The sequence below is a fragment of the Phyllostomus discolor genome, chromosome 13, assembly GCF_004126475.2.
Source record: "Phyllostomus discolor isolate MPI-MPIP mPhyDis1 chromosome 13, mPhyDis1.pri.v3, whole genome shotgun sequence".
Taxonomy (NCBI): domain Eukaryota; kingdom Metazoa; phylum Chordata; class Mammalia; order Chiroptera; family Phyllostomidae; genus Phyllostomus; species Phyllostomus discolor.
Genome location: NC_040915.2, coordinates 51,851,718 through 51,867,993, shown reverse-complemented (window position 1 = coordinate 51,867,993; position 16,276 = coordinate 51,851,718). Strand labels below are relative to the sequence as shown.

Genomic DNA, 16,276 nt, shown 5'->3' with positions numbered 1-16,276 from the left:
TAGAATACTCCGTCCTGTGAATATGTTTACTGTAATTTATTTATACTGTTGATGGATATTTTGGTTTCCAATTTGGGGCTATTTCAAAGAGTTCTGTTGTGAACATTCTTGTACATATTGCTGGTGTTCATATTTAAGAGTTTTCCTAGGGTTTCTACCTAGGGCTGAATCTATCCATCTCTTTCATTGTGAGTACTTCTGTGTCATAAGAAATCTTCTTCCAGCCTGAGTCTCAAAGGTATTCTCCAATTTTTTCCCCTGTAAATAGGAATGGTGGGTTGGGGTTATACTTTGCCTTACACACACAAGTTTTTAAGTTTGGAACCTAGGGTAAATATAGAATTTAGTCTAAATTAAGGTAGATTTAGATTAAAATAACACATCTAGAATGAAGTTTTTTTATGGATGAATTAGGAATCTAGTTATGCCAGTGTCTTTTATTGAATTAGTCCCTTCTTTCTTCAGTGATGTCTGACGTCACCTTTGAGACTCTTTCTGGGGTGTGTGCACACGAGCAAGTAACATTAAATGGTCAATAGTACATTGTTATCCGCTCTTTCTATGTACTATATAGAACTACATCAAAATATTAAATGTTAAAATATTAAGTAGATTTTCATATCATTAAGTATATCACACATCAGCTTTTGGTGTTTTTAGCAGACTACTGTATTCAACCCCTCTTTGTTATATTGTGTTCATTCCTGATTCCTCCCCAAGAAAATGTAACCAGCTTTCTCTGTATCCTTCTAGAGATGCAAGTATGAAAGCACATATTTTTGTATAATCCTCTATTTTTTATTCTAGTAAAATATCCAAAACAAAAATTCCCACTTAACTGTTTTTTTGGGGTTTTTTTTTTAAAGACACTTTAATACATCTTGTTTAATTCATTTAACCATTTTTAAATGTACAGTTCATGGCATTAAGTACATTCATGTTGTTGTATAGCCATCATCACCTTCCGTTGTACACAGAAGCTTCTAATTTTAATGAGGTCTCAATTTATTTATTTTTGTTCATTGTCTGTGCTTTTGGCATAATATCCAAGAACACCTTGCCAAATCGAGTATCACAGCTTTTACCTTATATTTTCTTCTAAGAGCTTCATAGTGTGTTTTTTTGTTTGTTTGTTTTTATTTTAAATCACAAGTTGCCAACAGCACTTTCATCTTCTCAGCACCCTGTCCTGCAGCTTCCTTGGCCTTTTTGCCAAGATGCCAATGAGCTGGGCATTGGTGCAGGCCACGAGAAGACTGGCGAACACCTTAAAGTTCTTCTCTGTGGTGACCCTGGCTTTCTACTTCTTGTAGACGTTCCACGTGGGCATGGCTGGTCCTGTCAGCTGGGTGGCCAGCCTGAGTTCTTCAGCAGAGCTGTCTCCCTTCTTGGGGGCCGAGGGTCTCCTGGGGAAGAGGATAAGCTTGGAGCAGTTCTCCTTCAGCCGCTGCCCGTTGCCCTGCGGGGCCTCGGTGGACTTGTTCCACCTCTGTGGATCCACTGAAATCCCTATGGTCCCCTCTGGTGGATGGTGCAACCCCTTCTGGCTGTGGTGTGGTAGGTACCTCCCTGTGGGGGTATCTCGCTCTGGTCTGGATGGGTCTGACATGCTGGGCCTTGCTTCTGTAGATCTTCCACACAGGCTGGTGAAACCACGTGCAAACGCCCCACCTCCAGGCCTTGTGGAATTGGGGCTTTAGGATCATGCCTTTTTGGCTTGGTACCCTGGTTGCTGCCTACGGGCCTTCTCTGACGGAGAGCTGCCACCAGAAAATAGCTTTATAGCTTTAACTCTTAAACGTTTATGACTTCAATCTGTTAAGTCCGTTACTTAAAATGTGGTGTCAACTTCATTCTTTTGTGTGATCCCTTTTTAATAGAATGATAGTGTAGTGTACACACTATGGTCCTGTATCTTGCTTTTTTCACTTAATAATGTATCTTGATCCAACTAACTTACTTACTTTTCATTTTGCCCTCCAATATTCATTCAGTCCAAAGGTGTGAGCTTTTGGGTATGGCTACCTTAACAAACAATTAGGTTAAAAGACAATCAGGTAGGAATATTAATCCCAGGAACGAAAACTGAGCTGATTACTGATCCAAAATTATATAGTTAACAAGCGGCAGAGCTAGAATTTGGACACAGGTATTTTCGACTCCGAAGAGGGCTCTTTGCCATTAATAGTTTTCTGAGAATAAAGGGAACCTTTAATCAAGAAAGCTTGAGAAAAGCTGCATATTAAATCCCTCTCTTGGAAATTCATAGCTTGAATTAGCATATTATGAGCTCTGAGAAGTCGAGCATTAAAAAAGAAACCTGTTTAATTTTCTTTAAATGTTAAGACACTACTCGCTCAAGGGAAGAGTTTGCTTGGCATCTTTAACAATACCTGGAGCAGTTCTCTCGTAACACTCTTATGGGAAGTGCCACTCAAGTTTGCGTTCTTTCTTGTATCAAATCTCAAGCAGCCTAACTTGGTAAAGAACGGAAGCAGCCTGTAAAATTACCCAACAGTCCAGGCAAGTAGCTTTTTGGACGTGAGGGTCAACTTATACCCCCAGGCCTACTTTGAGTCGATTCAAAAGGACAGTTGCTTTACCATAGATGAGTTGTATGTGACTGCATTTACTTTGTCTACAGGACAGCTTTCTCTCTAGAGAAACCGAAAGTTGAACATTTCAAGGAGGATGGAAACTGACAAATGCTACTGAGAATTCAAGTTAAATAAGAACAACAGGGACATTGACTCTGACAGTCACTCGTGATCTGTACAAGAGCATTTCATTGCAGTAAATATGAATGGGCCAAGGAGAGAAGTGAGGAAGGAGACAGTGATTATATCACTGGAAGGAGACAACTCTTAAATCACAAGGGATATCAAAAATAGGTGTTACAGTAGGTAACTGTGTTCTAAGAAAGAACAGGCCAACAAACATACAGTTTGTCCCTAATGCACATCCAAAGAAATGTCACTGTATAGTTTATGTATGTGTACCTCCTGCCTGTAGACCCAGGCACGCATCAGGAGGGCTGTGATCCGTCACTGTGCAGATGCTGGTGAAGGGAGCACAGGCAGTGTCCTTCCTGTAGCTGTGCTCCTGAGGATGTTTGAGGCTGCAATTGAATATATTTCAAGCAGGAAATAGTGTAAGACTCATAGTTGAGGTTTGTGTGTGTGTGTGTGTTACTGCCTCCTGCAGTTTCCAAATAATTGACCAAGCAGGTCTTTTTCTTCTGTACTTGAAAAAATGCCTTCTTGGTGCTTTTCCACTATTTCTGTTCGTTAGAGCTCTGTCTTCAGTATTGTATTTTCCCCTTTCCACTATTTTTGAAAAGTAATTTATTCAGGAACATTTTTACAGGAACATCTTATAAGCTCTCAGTAAGCTTCCTCTCTGCCCTTCATAACTTCTTGGTGTGTAGTATAATAATCTGCCACTATCTTAAGTTGAGAAGGACGAGAGTTTCTTACATTTGTTTGTAGATGTTTTTGTGGTGTCTTGTTGGCACTGTTACTTTTATCAATCAAGTAGATCCTTGGGGGACTTTTATGGCTCTTTTCTCTCTTCTTACACTACCTAAAAATATCAACTTCCAGTGTGTGTTTCTGACCCATCATTTCAAAAATTGAGCATTTCTTTTCTTTTTGCCCTCCTAGTTTATAGCTGTGCTTCATTTTCTATCCGCACTGCTATAGTCTGCCAGAGGAGATGCAGACATTCTGTGTTGGTGAACAAAATTAATTCAGCCTGCAGATCCCTAGATTTACAATTGATACTGAGATAGTACTGGGGCATGATAGAAGCCTGGGACATAATAATCATTGTATTTTGCTTTAATTGTCTAGTAGTACAGGTGCACATTTAAATAGGCAAGCCAAAATAGTTCTGTGATTCAGGCTACTGATTAGTAATAAAAGCAGAAGGTATATTATGTTGATGTGTATTTTGCTTGAATAAAGAAGTTGTAATTGCTAGGTAGTCATATAGTAAGATTGACCAAAGGAAAGTCAGTAATCACTGGTGTCTGGCCTCTCATTTTCCAAACTCGGAAACTGAATAGATTTAGATAACAAGGGATTCTTGCTTCTGTAACATTGGGTTAATTGTATAAAGCACAGACTGGGACTTGGCCAGTTAACACAATTTGTTTCATATTTCAGAATTTCTGATTCATACAGTCATTTATTTCTGATTCAGTACTTCTTAATTATTTTGGTTCAGAGTCCCACTTTGTTTTTGTTTTCTGTTAATTTTTAGTTTTTAATTACAGTTTACATATGTATTAGTTTCAGGTGTATAAGAAAGTGGTTAGGCAATTGTGTAACTTCCAAAGGGACTCCCCCGATAAATCTAGCACCCACCTGACACCACACACAGTGATCACAGTAGTACTGACTATATTCCCTGTGTTGTGCTGTACATCCCCGTGACTTTTCTGTAGCTGCCTAGTTATATTCAGTCCCTTCATCTTGTCCTCCCATTTCCCCAAGCAGTCAAAATGTCCTCTGTATCTAGGAGTCTGTTTCTGTTCTGCTTGTCCATTTATTTTGTTTCTTAGATTCCACATACAAGTGAAATCATAAGGCATTTATCTTTCTCTGTCTTATATCACTTAGCATAATACCTCTAGGCCCACCTGTGTTGCAGATGGCAAGATTTCATTCTTTGTTGTCTGTCAGTAATACTCCATTGTACATATATGTATACCAGTTATGTATCGGTTCTCCCCTTGTTAGACACTTAGGTTGCTTCCATAGCTGGGCTGTTGTAAGTAATGCTGCAACAGACATAATGGATGTATATTACTTTTTGATTTAGTGTTTTGGGTTTCTTCAGATAAATACCCAGAAGCTGAATTGCTGGGTTCTTCTTTGTCTCTTGTTATAGCCTTTGTTTCAAAGTCTATTTTGTCTGATACAAGTATTGCTGCCCCAGTTTTTCTCCCCCCCCAACAAAATATCCTTGTCCATCCCTTTCAGTTTGTGTGTGTCTTTTGATCTGAAGTGGGTCTCGTATAGACATCATAGGGAAGGGTCTTGTTTTGTTATTCCTTCAGGCACCGAATGCCTTTTTTTTTAAAGATTTTATTTATTTCTTTTTAGAGAGAGGTGGAGGGAGAAAGAGAGGGACACATCAATGTGTGGTTGCCTGTTGCATACCCCCTACTGGGGGCCTGACCTGTAACCCAGGCCTGTGCCCTGACTGGGAATTGAACCTGCGACCCTTTGGTTCACGGGCTGGCATTAATCCACTGAGCTACACCAGCCAGGGCTTGAAATGTGTCAGATATGTCTACATACGGGGGGCGGGGGGGGGGGACAGTTTAGCCATGATACTAGTGATACTATGCTATTTTCCACTTTTGATTATTGAAAGAGAAAGACTTACATTTAAGGTGAGTTGAGGAAATCTCATGAGGATTTTTGAGTCTGTCAGGTTTCTTGGAATGATGGCTAGGTACTTTGGTAAGGTAATGCCTTTAAATCTAATTTCACATTTGCTCCTTGACCACTGTAAAAATTTTGTTAGTTGAATGTTTGGATGCAAATAACAGAACATAAAGCCCAGTGGTTTAAGTATTCATAATAGTGAGGTGTTTTTAGGACTGAAAAGTCCGGGTTCACTGATGGCGTAAACAGAAGGCCCCGTCAGATGCTGCTGGTCCTGAATGGTCCACCTCGGATCGTGTGTCATCTTTGGTCAGGATTTGGGATGAGCTAGAGCTGGGAATAGTCCCGTCCAAGTCGGGGTTCTGCCCACAGAGGAAGGAAGTGTGTACGCTGAAGAGCTATCCAGCAGGGTCCACGGCAGAGTCTCGCTTGCCTTTCTGGAGTGCTGTTGGGGAAAAGTAAGTGTGTCTGTGTGCACTGCCCCGGAGTCTGTGTCTGACAACCTGCCGCATTCAGAAAGCCTGTTTTTTTCCTCCTCATAGTCTTCTGGGGATTAATTAAAGGTCACACACCTTAGTATACTGCCTAAATATTTGTCACTCAAACGAAATTTTAGGTGCTTGGTGCTTGCGTCTTTGTAAGATACACTGCTATCTCCTGTTTTTATGAACGTTATCATAAATATAACTTCATATGTATAAAATAGGAATGGCAATAATGATAATTTTGTCACAGGGTTATTTTGAGTATTAAATGAGCTAATTTGCTTAAAGCATGTAACACGGCACTCTACATCTATAACATGGTCAGTTAAACTAAGCAGCTATAACTTCTTTAGAAATTCACATTTTGAGATTTCAGAAGGTTGGTGGTATGCGGGCAAGTGCTGCTGGTGATTTTTATGCTTTGATCTGTGCTGAGGTAGTTTCCTAGGAATCAGACCAGCCCTGAAACGTCGTGTCAGCTGAGACTTTTGGTTTCCAGGTGACAGTACCGCAGGAGGAAATGGGACTGGCTCTCTCCCTTCGGAAGAAAAGCTTCCAGTGGGAATCCATGGTGGCTTCCTCAGCTCTCAGCTCTCAGCTCTCAGCTATTTGGGAAAAATGAAACCAGAGATCAAATGCTGAGTGTGGAAATGTACCCTCTTTTTTTTTAATAAAGATTTTATTTTTTAAAAAAAATTTATTGTTATTCCATTACGTTGTCCCAGTTTTTCCCCCTTTGCCCTCCGCTGCCCAGCCCATGACCCATGGCATAGACAGCAATGTGGGGTTTGCCTCTGCACCCTCATATTTTCACTGTCAAAGGATGGAGTCGTTCCAGCGTGGAGTCCATGCTCTGTGAGATGGGAGGGCTTTTAATGTCGACAGCAGAGCATCTCAGTTCCACGTTGGGAACGTGGAGCGCCTGGATGTTGCTGTGACTGCTGGTGCTTTGGGGCGGGTTGATTAGGTGAGCATTCGTCTGTGTGGCGGTGGTCTGTGTTCAGAGGACTCTGCCTTGGGGTATGACACCCAGCTGCCTCTGCTGCATATATGAGCTACCTGAGTTGGGATTTTGGTGCCCTGTCGTGTGCCCACCACTGTTAGCAGGCTAGGTGGTCAGCTCAGCGTTCATCCCATTCATAGAAATTTTGATTCTGCCCTGGTTGGCGTAGCTCAGTGGATTGAGCGCCAGCTGCGAACCAAAGCATCGCAGGTTTGATTCCCAGTCAGGGCACATGCCTGGGTTGCAGGCCATAGCCCCCAGCAACCGCACATTGATGTTTCTCTCTCTCTTTCTCCCTCCCTTCCCTCTCTAAAAATAAATAAATAAAATCTTTAAGAAAAAAGAAAAAAGAAATTTTGATTCTTGTCCCTCCTTCATTTCCTTTGTCCAGTGTGTCACGAGCTCTCGTTGGTTTTTCTTTCAAAATGTAGTTAATAACTGTATTATTAACGCCTGTTTCCATTTCTGATTAGCCCAGGCTTTGTCACTTCATGCCTGTAAGAATACTGTTCAGTTCCCACAAGTCCCTTCTCTTCTGCACCTTCATCTGCACAGAGTAGTTTTTACCTGATTGATTTTTCAAAAATATTGTATCATTTTTATGATTTTACTCCACTAATAAAAGTAGAGATTTTAAATGAGATTAAAATTCCAGCAGATAAAATCCTACAGACAAATCTAGAATCCGGGTCCACAGTATTTTAACCCAGTCACTAAACGACATAATCCTTCAGTTACTCTCTCTGTGATTCTGTTGACACAAGAGAGCCCTGGTTCTGCTGATACTATTCTATGTACCCGTGCCCTCTTCCCAGAGGGTGAAGGTAGTGACTGGTATTCCTCTTGGATTTTCCCCCTTCATGCTTTTTTCCTCTCACAAACCAGACTCCTTTAAGATCCTCAATAAGTAGATGTGATTTAATATTTTATAATCCTCAAAATATTACTCTTGAATATTTCAGGTCTTTTTTATAGCAAATTAGTTCACTGAATTGGGGACTTTTATGACAACTTCCTTTTCAGTGTATTACAATTTTTTTCAACCTAAATAAGTAATTGGCTTGATTATAGTATAAATTTTCCATTGTTACTTTAATAAAACTTTATTATTTTGGATTTAACAAATGAAAAATTTGTGAAAAAATGTTTTTGACCACATTGCCCTTGAGCTTTGGCCTGTCTTTTTAAAAATGAATTTAAGCCCTGACCAGTGTGGCTCAGTTGGTTGGATGTCATTCTACAAAGAGGGAGGTTGCCGGTTCAATTCCTGGTCAGGGCACATGCCCGGTTTGCAGGTTCAGTTCCCAGTTGGGGTATGTACAAGAACAACTGATCGACGTTTCACTCCCTCTCTTTCTCCCTCCCTTCCCCTCTCTAAAATCAATAAGCATGTTCTCTGGCGAGGATAAAAAAAAGAAAAGGTTACTAAAATCCCCCCTCTTTGCCCATTTGTGGAAGGCCGATCCTTCCCTCTGCCCATTTCCCTGTAGAGTTCAGCCAGAACAAGGCATGGCAGCAGAGTGAATGCAGAAGCAGAGAATGAGAATTGGGCTATATTCTATTTAAGCCAGAAGTTAAAGAGATTTACAGAAAAGTAAGGAACACTCTTCATCTCTCTAAATTCTTTTCTGTTTTGGAAAATAGCTACTTTCTTTTTAAATTGTTATTTATGTTCACATGCGATGGTTTTATTGTGTTTAAATGACTTTGTGGCTAAATACTTTGATTTCTAAGAAGATAAATATCATACCTCTAACCCAAAGGAACAAAAGCTCTTAAAGGTCTTCTATTTTAAGGGCTTAAGTGGTCTCAAGACCAAAAAGTTCACGAAGTGCTGGTCTAGGGCAGTGTTTGTGCAAAGTGGGAATAGCAGTCGCTTGGTTTGTGGGGTGGACAAGAATGCCGTCATTGTATGGCTGGAAGGCTGGCACACAGAACACGGTATGGAACAGTGCTCGCTGTGTCTCGGTTTGGCATGATTTTTAGCAGGATATGTGTTATAAGCACTTGCTGGTAAAGCAGCTAGAAATAGATATTTGATTTTAGAGCACTTACTAAAATCCAGTGTGGTTCTAAGAATCTTAGGGTGTAGAATCAATAATGTTGTATATGTGAGAAATTTCTGGTAGCTTCATCTTTGTTCTATTAAAGCTTGGGGGAATGTATCGGATTGGCCAAAAAGTTCATTTGTTTTTTTCCATAAGATGACGCTAGTAGTGCTTAGTTGTCTTTAATGTCATTTGAAACCATTTTGTTAGATTGTATTGTGACAGCTGTCATATCAACACGCATTTAAAAAAATACATCGAAATTGGTGAATTTTTGTGTGGCCATTTTAATATTGAAGATAAAAGGAAATATGCAACATTTTTGGCATATTATGCTTTTATTATTTCAAGAAAGGTAAAAATGCAACTGAAATGCAAAAAGGCATTTGTGCAGTATACGGAGAAGACGCTTGTGACTGACTAAACGTGTCAAAAGTGGTTTGTGAAGTTTTATCCTGGAGATTTCTCTTTGGACAGTGCTTCATGGTTGGGTAGACCAGTTGAAGTTGAGAGTGATCAAATCGAGACATTGAGAACAATCAGCATTATACCACGGGGAGAACCAACATACTTAACAATATCCAAATTAGTAAAGTTATTGGTGAAAAGGAAACACGTATCTTTTATTTTATGGGAAAAACTAAACAGACTGTTTGGCCAATCCAGTTAAAGAATTAGTGCCTTTTGTAGTGACCACATACAGTATTTCAGCTGAACTGGTGACCTGTGCTCATATACCACTAGTAAAGCCATCAAGTCTGTTTTAGTACATTTGGCTAACCTGATTTTGGTATGGTCTCAAATGCATGTGTTTAGTTTCTTTTTGCCTTTTACTGAGAATTCCTTTACTTCAGAGCGTAGTGTCGTTCTCTTTTTAATGTGCACTTGGAATATCTGGAAACACACACACCTCAGTAAGAGAGCCTGAGAGAAGACACATTTCTGTTGATGGTTTGAGTCAGGAGTGTAGGATAGGGAGGAGGCTGTGAAATAAATCAGATCTGGGCTTTGATCTTCTAAAACCGGCCAGACTGTCTACCCTTTTTCTTAGAATACCTTTCCCTTCCTGCCTACCTTCTTCTAGTGTTACCCCAGAGCCCGGACCCCAGTCTGTAGTAAAATGCTAGGATCTCTGTTTGCTTTCCAAGTGTCGATGAGTCTTCACTTCTTTGTGTGGTCAAACCAAAGAAGAGAGAGAGGTATGGGCCAGGCCTTCCTCTTCACCGTCATAATTAGCAGTGGAAACCTTTAGACGTTTTTGAAACAGCTGAATGCTTATTTTTATGTGCTTGTAGAGAAAAGAAGGAGCTTGTGGGTTGGACCCCAGCAATGGCCAAATTTTAAAAAAATGTCCCCATGTTGCCCTGGCTGGTGTGACTCAGTGGATTGAGTGCTGGCCTGCAAACTGAAAGGTCACCATTTCGATCCCCAGTCGGGGCACATGCCTGGGGTGGGGGCTAGGTCCCCAAGAGGTGTGTGAGAACCATCTGATCAATGTTTCTCTCCCTCCCTTCCCCTCTAAAATAAATAAAATCTTTTAAAAAAATTACCTGCGTTGTTAAATCAAGCAGAGACTGTACCCCTATAATGGCTTACCTGTATCTATTTCTGCAGGTCCAGTATAGGTTTTACATAAATCACTTTTAAGTCTGTCCATATTGGGTGATTAAAAGAAGAAAATTGATTGCATTTTCAGTAGCCTGGGAACAGTGTCATCTTTGTCCGTGCTAATGACATGCCAGTCATCAGCCCAGTGAAAGACAGTTATTTGTAAAAGGATATTTCTGGTAATATCTCTATTTTTTTCATAAGAAAAACACAATGTAAAAACCTAGAATCTTAAAACAATAGTTGGGCCTCCATGTTCATCTAGGCCCACAGAGAGTTTTCCAGGGACCAGAAAGATGACCAGGCTTGCCCAGGAGAAATCAGCCGGCTGGTCGGAGTGTAATTAAAGGCAGGAAGTGGAGCCTCCGCACTCTGAGACTGTCATCCGGTTTGGGGCAGCTGAGGAGGTTAACTTGGGAGGCTCTGGAGTTAGGCTGCCCCTGTTCAGAACTGTACCCGACTCCTTATCTCAGACATGGTGATGACCACCATGCAAGTCCACAATTCTCCAAACCAGCCACTCTGCACAATCAGAGTATTTCTGCTCTTTATTTGGAAGCAAACCTGACATAAACTGATACGAGGATATTTATAACCTTAATTTATCTTCCCTAGTATGATTATTCAGATGCTTCACTACAGAAATACTAATATTTGGTTATAAAGTACTGCTCCAGACCCAAATGAAGTGTTTTTCTTTGTTGAATGCAAAAAATGTTGAATTCTGAAACATTAATTCTCAAGGTAAATATTTGGATAAGGGGTTGTGGACATGGATGACTTAACCTCATGGAACGGTGGTAAAAATTAAATGGTCAGTAAAATGTTAGATATTGTTGCTATTACCACCAGCAAAATCCCAACACTCCAGTTGGTTTTATTTATTTATTTTTCCCCATTTATTTTTAGAGAGAGGAGAAGAGGGAGAGAAACATCCATCAGTTGCCTCTCCCACGCCCCTAACCCTAACCAGGGATCTGGCCCACAGCCCAGATGTGTGCTGGCTGGAAATCTAACGGGCAACCTTTGACCTTTCAGTTTGCGGAATGATGCCCAACCCACTGAGCCACACCAGTCTGGGCCCAGCACTCCCGTTTTTGAACTATAACATGGGTCTCTATCTGCAGTTGACTTGAGTGCTACACAGGGCCTAGGGGGGCAGTTCCTCCCCCACACCGAGCATGCAGCGGAAAAGTCATGTGTAGTTTCAGTTGTTCTCAGTATCCGCAGGGGATTGGTTCCAGGACCACCCTGCAGATACCAGAATCCACAGGTGATGAGTCCCTCATACACAATAGTGAATGGCAGTGCATACATACAGCAATACATGGTGGGGCGCCCAGCCTTGGATTGAAACTATCTACTCTTTGTGATTTGTGGTTAGTTGACTCTACAGATTTGCAACCCCTGGATATAGTCGACTGTGCATTTATTGAAAAATGTTCAAGTGGACATGTGCAGTGGACACCTGTGTTGTTTGGGGGGCTGCTGTCTATATGTGTGTGTCGGTGCAGTCACTGGAACTTTATGCAGTGATGGAGATGTTCTTTATCTGGTCCTCAGCGCAGTAGCCACCAGCTGTGGAACACCTGAAATCCAACTGATGTGACTGAGGAACTGAATTTTTAATTTTATTTAATTTAAATAGGCACATGGGACTAGTGGCTTCATGTTGGACAGCATACTCTATAATTCATTTGAATTCATGTTCCATTCAAATTTGACCTTTGCTATTTTTGAAATTATCTCTTCCTGTTGATTAATATACAGTATGACCCAGCAGATTATTTACTGGCTAATTAACACAACTAATGTGAGAGAGAGAGCTAGTGTTTCTAAGTACATCCTAGGCTTATCATCAGCTCACAGTGAGTAGTTCCTTCTGTTTCCAGGGTTTTTTAAAGACTCAGTAGTAAAGTGCATGTACTTCTACTTATGTTAACACAGGCAACCTCTAATGAAATCGACTTCAGTGATTCATAAAATATAAGGCATCTATGCCAATAAGTCCCTAAACTTAGAGAATTTTTAAGTGGCAGAAAGTAAATTTTTTCCCTGGTAAATTTTTCTCAAAGAAAAACCACATTATAAAGTTGTTTTAGGATAGCAAAATATTCTAACCCATTTGGTGTTAGTAACAAAATGTACTAATAAGTTCACATTTGTTAAGCAGATGTTCTTTTCCAAAAATGATTTTTATATACACTTCAAATGTAATATTATATACCACGTCAGCGTTTTTATAATCCCTGGGGGCCAGAAGGGGTTGTCAGAGTCCATCTGCCAGAGCACAAGGTGCAGTTCTTTCTAATGTTATTTTCACAGGGGCTTTGAATGGTCAGTGGCATGAGACGCACACCGTCTTGACCTGTGGGATTCCATGGTTTGCCTTTGATAAAAAGACAATAGAAATGTTCCCATCTTCTCCAAATCCATTTGTTTCTATTGAAGTTAGACACCAACAATCTACCCTCTTAGTTCAGAAGGTTAAGTTTGATGGAAAAGTGTGAAGCATTGGTAGATACTGCTATTATTAATACAGACAGAATTACTAGACAATGTTCATGTTCAAGTTTTGTTCATTGAACCTAAAAGATTTCTCTGTATATAAAAAAAGTGCATTCTTATATTGTCAAGTCTTCCATGTCTTAATTTTTTTTAATTAATTTATTTGAAGGAGGGGAAGGGAGGGAAAAAGAGAGGGAGAGAAACATCAAAGTGTTGTTGCCTCATACACACCCCCTACTGGAGACCTGGCCCACAACCCAGGCATGTGCCCTAGACTGGGATTCAAACCGGCAACACTTTGGTTCACAGGTCAGCACTCAATCCACTGAGCCACACCAGCCAGGGCTACATAGTTAAGTTTTTAAAAAGAGCAAGTTATAGAAGAACAGGTGTGTTTCCATTTTTTTATGGTGTACATTCTGTAGGCATAATTCATATGGTAGGATGCATACACCTGACTGTAAACAGTGTCTGTAGGAAGTGGGAGTGCAGAGAGGAGGCACTTGTACTTTTGTTTTTTATAATTACTGTTATTGGAATTTTTACAATGAACTTAATTACTTTTGGAATTTTTAAAAAATGAAAATTGAAAGTGATTAAAATTAATTTTAATCCATGTTCTGTATTTTCCAGGAAATTTTTTTTCTTACGAGGACTTTTTGTAAAACTTCCATAATGGTAGTTAGAATTGAAAATATATGGAAATCCAAATAATACCATGAAATAAGTTCTAACTTCTAATTATGTGATATTTCATACAGTTTGCATTAGAAGTCAGCTTTAACCTGATTTTCTTGTATCGATTTACTTGGAAAATAAAAACAAAAACACCTGTTTAGTCTAGAAGAAACTATTAAACATCAGAACACTTTCTTCTGAAACCGTGCATTTAGTTCTTTCTACAGGGGGTAGCGTGCTTACTGCCAGGATATGGTGATGAGACCTGGTAGCCTGATCAGCCTCTTCGTAAGGTATTTTGCACACCGTCAAGCCCTCACCCCAGAGAGCAACACGTACAGAGGATCTATGAAGGAGGGCGAGCAGTTGTCACAAAAATGCATGTGAGACTTTTAGAAGTCTTAAGCCACGAGTCTCCAGAGTCTCTTCAAGTGAAGAATAAACACTAGTATTAGACCGTAATACAACCAAATTTGGGAAGGTGATGACACTGTATGTGAGAATACAAAGGTACAAAAAGGCCAGGTCATTCAAGTAAAAACACCAGCCAGAGTTCCTCGGGGGGACACAGGCTGCTTATGTTTTTATAGCTCTGGAGTCTGGAAAAAATTTTTAATTGCTTTTCAGAATGCCTACTAGCCCTTAACCATATGAAAAGCTGCTCAATCTTTAATTAATTTTTATTTTTAAATGACACTAGAAAATTAATACAAATGAAAACCATATTGAGATACCAATTTTCATCTATCACATTGGTAAAAATTCAAAAGTTGGGCAGTGCTCACTGTTGACAAGACTGGAAAACTAGAACTTGACCCACTACAGATGCGAGGTGAAAAGATTTAACCTCTGGGGGGGGCGTGGTCGGGCTACATCTGTCAGATTGCTCGTTCCTCCTCAGTCCAGCAGTCTCAATTTTAGGGAACTTAATTCTACAAAGATATGTAATCTCATGTGTGTAATGCAGACAGATTTACAAGTCTCTTTATTTTAAAATTGATTGTTACAGAATTTCTGGAAACAACCACAGTGTCCATCTAAGAGATTTGTTTAAAAAAACAAAAAACCTGGTGTACCTACAGAATGGAATATTATGCAAGTGTTTAAAGAAAAAAGTTTGTCCACATATTGATACAGGAAGGTGCCTAGGCTCTGCACTAAAAGGCAGGGTTGGGGGAGTACAGAGCTGAGTATTTAATACTCTACCCTTTGTAGTAAGAACGGTGAGAAATCGCATGCTTACATTTTCACTCCCGAAGGCTCCACAGAAACTAACAGAGTGGCTCTCTAACACGGATGGAGGCCCGGTGAGCGTTCTCCCTGTGCACCTTTTTATGTGCTTCAGATTTTGTGCCATGTGACCATATGACCTCCCCCTCATTTTTTAAATCCTCATCTGAGGGTATGTTTTCATTGATTTTAGAGAGAGGGAAAGTAGGGAAAGGGGGGAGTGTGGGAGAGAAACACTGATGATCAGTTGCTTCCCGGTCCGTGCCCTGCCCAGGGACCACACCTGCAGCGTTTTGGTGTACGGGAGACCCTCCAACTAACTGAGCAACCAGCCAGGGCCCAGGGTTTGTTGTTTTTTGTTTTTGTTTTTTTTATAATTGAGAGTATGTTTCTTCTGAACAGAGGTCATTTGTTTTCAGATTTTAGAAAGATTTGTGCAAAGAATATGTCAAAGCAAGAAAAATATAAATGGATTGGATCAGTTTTCCTAATGCATGAAATGTACTGTCTGAGGTATCTCTTGGTGGATAAGCCCTGTCTGCATCATCTACAGACTTTCCTTTATTCAGCTACTGATGTGCTTTCTTTTAAAAAAATTTTCATTGAATTTATTGGGGTGACATTGGTTAATAAAATTACACAGGTTTCATGTGTACACTCTCCAGTACGTCATCTGTATATTGCATTGTGTGTTCACCACCCAAAGTCAAGTCTCTTCTCTCATGCTTTTAATTATGTCACTGTCTCCAGACTTTGCCGTGCAAAAAGGTTTTGCTTTTTCAACCTTTTTATTATGTAAGTTTTCAAAATAAAAAAAAGCAAGAATATAATGAACTCCCGTGTACCTATATTTCCAGCTTCAATACTTAAAAACAATTTTGCCTTTTTTAAATGCATTTATCCCTTTTACCCCGCCTTCCTCTCCCTCCCGGAATACTTTAAAGCAAACCTTAAATCATATAATTTCACCCATAATACTTCAGTTATATATCTCTAACAACTAAAGATAAAAAGACATTCTAGACCAAAATACCTTATCGTGACATTTTATTATGTATCCTGTTCTTAGGCAGATAAAAGGAAATGTCTCCTCTCCATTCATTATTCTTTCCCACTTCACTGGGATCATTTCCAGTCAGCACACAAAAAAGGGGGTTGAGTATCTCCTATGTTTAAAAAAATGTAGGCTCTCCCTTATCCTTGTTTCCCTCCAGCGGCTGTTCTCTTCCCTACACTTTTCAAACACCTGTCTCCATTTCCTTACCTTCAACTTCGCAGCCAGTGCCAGTCTGACTCCCATCTCCATCACTAAGACTGTGT

At 40.0% G+C, this 16,276-nt stretch overlaps 1 protein-coding gene and 1 pseudogene across 1 annotated transcript in view; one reads left to right on the top strand and one right to left on the bottom strand.

Annotated features, from left to right (window-relative positions):
• Positions 1-16,276, top strand: part of SPPL3 (signal peptide peptidase like 3) — a 72,231-nt gene that overhangs the window by 16,802 nt on the left and 39,153 nt on the right. The window lies entirely within an intron of this gene.
• On the bottom strand, positions 1,142-16,262 carry LOC114509391 (annotated as a pseudogene).